The sequence below is a fragment of the Erpetoichthys calabaricus genome, chromosome 6 (genome assembly GCF_900747795.2).
Source record: "Erpetoichthys calabaricus chromosome 6, fErpCal1.3, whole genome shotgun sequence".
NCBI lineage: Eukaryota > Metazoa > Chordata > Cladistia > Polypteriformes > Polypteridae > Erpetoichthys > Erpetoichthys calabaricus.
Window position 1 is genome coordinate 176,994,947 of NC_041399.2, and position 5,662 is coordinate 177,000,608.

A 5,662-nucleotide genomic window follows, 5' to 3' on the forward strand; every position below is an offset into this window, starting at 1 on the left:
CTCTCTCTCTCTCACATGCTCTCTCTCTCTCTCGCTCGCTGCACAGGGAATGCACAGGGAGAGACTTGTGCAAAAATCATCGGCTTGTTTGTATACCGAGTGTGTGGTCGTGAAAAGTTGCAAAAGTTTGGCAAACTTTTTGGTCGTAACCTGATTTGTATGTGTTCAGAGACGTTCGTGAACCAAGGTTCCACTGTATTAGAGTCACTATTCCTTTTTTCTAAATTGAAACATCAGATGAATCTGTAACAATAACATCACCACTCGGACTAGAAAACGTTTATTCATTTAGTGCCAAGAAGAAGGGCATTTTTAATTGTGTACAGAATATGAAGAACACGACTACCATGAAACTGTCTTTAAGAGAATCTATTTTAGCAAGAGCAAATATACGAAAATAAATCTATCCATTCATCTTTTTTATCTTTTGAATGATTTAAGTACTGATGGATTGAAATTTATTAGTGTAATCTAGTATTGAACAGAAGTGTGTCAAAACACCCTAGTGGGTCTCCTTCATACCTAAGACAATATGCCTTTATAATGCCTTACTGTGACTGGGACTGCTGTTTTATGTTTGGCCAAGTCAGATTTTTTCTTTCTTTTTTAGTAATTCTGGAGGGTATCTGAAGGGGGTTGTTTTGTTATAATATTTATTTAATTATTGTGCTTCTGTTAAAAGCTAAATGTTCCCCTTGGTTTTGGGTGGCTGCTGAGCCAATACAGAGGATGCCTCAGAAAGAGCTCTTGGAGGAGGACTTCATAAAGATATGTTGGATACTTGCTATGGGCAAGCAGGGCAGTTCAGCTGAAGGTTGGCCTGGGGAGAGGCCAGACCACCTGTCATATGCTTAGGGTACTTAAACCTCTAACAATGATATTCCTCAATATCAGTCATTTATTGTTCTCAAGGCAACCAGAAAGATAGAAATGAACCCCAGAAGGTGTTTATAGACTCCTCCTTTAGAGTATCATTAAGTTTAGAGATGGGAAGTAAGTTGGGGAAAGCATAATTTGTTTCAGAATATGAGAGGCTACACTTAACACATGAAGTTTGAAGAAATGCATACTGCAGAAGCTCGTTCTGCCGCAAAATGGAAATGGCAACCCGCTATGTTTTTGATTGAGAAAGCAATGTAGTCATAGAATTTAGTAGAGGTTAACACCATGAAGTCAGACAAATAGTGTGTTAAAGCCAAAATGAAATTAAAACTGTAACTCAGAATAATTAGGCTGAAAAGATCATAACTGGAAATTCAAAAGAAAGAGCACACAGAAATATTGTATCAATAATACACATTAAAGCAAAAGCCCAGCTTTTTATTGCTGTGGACATGACATCACTCATCACATCTTCCAGGATGCTGCATCCTAGCAATTGATGACTGATTCTAGTGACCAAACCACAAAATGCATCATGGCATAAAGTAAACTTCTAAAGCAAAAGAAAACCATCAAAGAGGGTGAGAGTAATAATATACAACCTTCAGAATGTTGATTTCATTTTAAATTATTTTGTAATTTCCTTGAGCTCTGTTAGTTACATTTTTTATCTAAATATATTTTTTGACCTTCTTTTTTCTGATTGGCAGTAATTTTCTAATAGCTACATATTGGGTGCCATCACTTTGGGCATCAGTTGCTTTGCCATTGCTATGCAACAACCCTCAATGGTGCTGATATATCACCACAACAAGATAAAAGGTTGACACTGTGTACTTCCTAGTCAACCGAGTTTGCAGATAAACCTAAAGAATTTGCTGCATGATTATTATTATTATTCATTGTTAGTGCTTTTTTGGCTTCAACTTTGATTTTTGATTTAGTTTTAAGATTGACTAAACATAGGACAGATTATTGGTTATGACATTTTGGCTTATATTTTTGAAGCCTTTTCTCAAAGTCACCTCCATTATCCATCCATCCATTTTCCAACCTGCTGAATCCAAACACAGGGTCACGGGGGTCTGCTGGAGCCAATCACAGCCAACACAGGGCACAAGGCAGGAACCAATCCACCGCAGACCTCCATTATCCAGAGAACAAAATCACAAAGCCAACAAAACAACTGCGGAACCCAGGGAAACTGGGGCACGAATGCCAGATAGCAGGTCCAGTAGGTTGTAGAATTTAATTTAGCTTTTCTTTCTACGTCTCTCTATAATTACCTCAACCTTATAAACTCTGTTCATATTTGGTAAAAAAAGTCTTCTCCTCGCAACTGTGAATTGGGTTTGAAAAGGAAAGAATGGATGGATTAAATTCATTGTAGTGAATTGTAGCAACTTTTGCTGGCAGTCCTATTACAGCACCATTACAGGAAATTAGCACAAAAATAATTCATAGGGAGTGGAATCCATGGTAATGGCAGCCAGGTGGAGCTCCTACAAGTGCAGAAGGTTCTACAGTTTGTTTGTGTAATACTTCATGTTACATAGGCAAGTCCAAAGCAACGCCTTTCTTATTTCTAAGTGATAGCTTAGCTCTTAAAGTACAAAACAGGAAAGAAGCCTTACTGGACTCTGATTTTTGATCTGTGATGAGACTGCTTTAAGCCAGGAAGGATATAAGGAAGGGGGATATCTGCAGCTTTGATCTAAAAGTGGACAGATGGGATGGTTAAATGCTGATAAAGCTATAAGTTTTAATGCAATTTTTACTGATATGCTTAGCAAACAAGGTCATTTGGTTTTAATTACCTTATGCTGTTTTTAACACATATGTCAAAACAGTTACTCCAGTAATTTTTATACCTTAATGCAAACTCTGAATCTATAATATGATTTAAAGTAGTTGGACTAAGCAATGTAATGCTTCCACTTTTCACGCAGGCACTTTAGATTAATCATATAGCACAGCGTTTCTCAACCTTTAAGTATTTGCGACCCAAGTTTTCATAACAGTTTTAATCGCACCCCCCTAACATTTTTTTGAAAGGAGCCCACGAATACCAATTTGTTCTTTTTTAATTAATCATATATCATAAATGCATATTTTATTATACTTAACTTTTATCAACATTTATCTAACTCTATATTTATTTTTCTAGTATCAGAATGTAGTTTAAGTTAATTTGTTTTGGTTTCAATAGATGTATTTTTCATATTTTCGATTCTTGTTTTCTTTTTTTCACATCTTCGCGCCCCCCTAGGGGGGCCTGCCCCACAGTTTGCGAACCACTGATATAGCAAATGGCACAAAACAGGGCTTCTCCACTAAGAAAAGGCACTTCCATCACAGGACATTTACAGGTGTGTACAGCATTGTTTTCCTTATTATCTTCACATTCAGATGGGTTTTGTCTGGACAGTCAGGATTCTTTTTGGTGCATTTTGCAATTTAAATTAATCTTGTGCCTATTATATAGCATATGTGTTCGTGTGAGATTGGTATCTGACAACTTTTTAAAGTAGTTTGCAATTATATATATGGTAGTAGACAAGTATGATGTGTGTCCTTCCCCCCATGTATTAATAGAATGAGTTTTGTTTGCATTCTTCCTATTGAATAGAGACTTTTCATTATGTCCTCGACACTCCAGTAGGACTTGTTTCTTATCTAAACCTCTCCTCTCCTCTCCTTTCCTGTCTGCCTCTGATTTTCAAAGACAAGATGTCAAAGTACTGTACAGCCAAGGCCTATGAGGTTTCCAGTTTCAGAACCTAAGGGTTGAACATCTGCTATTTGACAACAATGTTGTCCTCTTCACCTCATTAGGCTTTGCACACACTGCAGCATTTTTCCTCTCCCTTGTCCCATAGTTTTTGTTTGTTTCTGGTAAGGAATCTAAGCATCTAGTCCAAGTGTAGGATTTCAGGTAATGCAGTCTTGTTCACGAGTGACAGTAGAGTGGACTGAGAGAGATTGACCAACAAATCTACACAAGAGTGGCAGGTTTAAGAACATTGAACTAGACTGTGGTGGTGAAGCAGCAGTTAACACTAGAATTACCAGAGCCAACGAAAAAACTCATAATTTCCAGCCCACCTTAAATCCCTTCGGACCTCTCCATCAGCCTCTTTTGTCTTCTAAATGCATTGATAAGCCCAAGCAGCCTGTTATACCAATCCCCACCCCCACCCCACCCCACCACCACCTCAGAACGGGCAAAAACTTCTCCCAGTTCCTGCCTTGATTGATTATCCCAGAATTGTAAGGGGAAATAATTTGACGTGTGTTTTGTGTCTACAACAATCTGTGTAAACACATCATTAAAACAGAAACGTTTTTCATGTTTTAGTAATAAATAACAAAATGTAGACATGAACTGTATAATGTGTGAAGGCTGATGGCCAAATATCAAATGAACACTTTCACAAAAGGTGCAAGTACAATATGACAGCTTCCATGGTGTAGCGGTAAGATCTGCTGACTTGTAATCCGGAAGTCGTGAGTTCAAAACCGGCTCCCCAGCAAATTTACCATTTTGAGTAGAGAGCTGCTCTTATTGTTAACATCCATCCATTATCCAACCCGCTACATCCCAACTACAGGGTCACAGGGGTCTGCTGGAGCCAATCCCAGCCAACACAGGGCGCCAGCCCAACGCAGTATTGTTAATAATATACAATAAAAACATACATTTGATTTGAGTCTGTAACTGGGAAAAACTGTAGATGTGAGTGGTGTTTTGAGACAATGGAACTGGAAATTCTCTAATCTGGATGAATAAAAGCTGACACACAAACGCTGGTGAATCTGCCTTCTTCGTATCACACCCAAGGACCGTCCTTTATATATTTACGACGTGTGTACCTGTTGCAATGTACACACTTCTCTCTGTGCTGTGGTTACTACTACACTGAAGGGGCTGGGGAAGTGGCGGTCTTGGAACAGAAGCTTGTCGATGTTGCATCCTCTTTTGCTTTATCCATCGCCTTTTCTTGTAAGATGTGACAATGAAGCTCCTCTGCAAGGTGAGCCATGAACACTCTTATTTTCTCAGTGGCACTCTGTGCAAGTCAAGCTTGTTGTAGCACAAGCAATCGGTCACCCGCGTTCTCCTGCCACACTGAATAAGCTCACGCCTTCTGATGCATGATGTCAAAAAAGAAAGAGACAAATATACAGTATGTGACATTTTGAAGAAATCATTTTAAGACCTGAATAGTACCAATCAGAAAACATTGTCGATCTAATGCAATATTATTTGAAAACAAACAGTGTCAGGTCAGCTGTAAATGTATGGTATTTCTAAGAGTTAGCTTTTTTTCAGTCTTATTCTCTCACTCGCTTCTTACAAGAAAAGGTGATGGATAAAGCAAAAGAGGATGCAACATCAACAAGCTTCTGTGGTGAGTCAACTGCACCTGATATTTCAGCTAGAGTTTTTCAGAAAGCACATGAGAGACTTTAAACCCAGCTGAAAGAAGGTTCTGTGGTCTGATATGACCAAAATTGATCTTCGAGGCCATCCAACTAAATACCATGTTTGAACACTGCACATTGTAAAAAACACACCATCCTACCATGAAACAAAATACAGGGAAATCCTGGAAGAAAACCTGATGTGGTTTGCAAGAAACCTGCACCTTGGGGGAAGACTGGTTATCCAATAAGACAACAATCCCAAGCATAAAGCCAAAGCTGTGGCTGGACTTGAAGAGGCTGTTCATTCACTATCCCCATGCATGACAGAGCCTAAGCAGAATACTGACTTGAA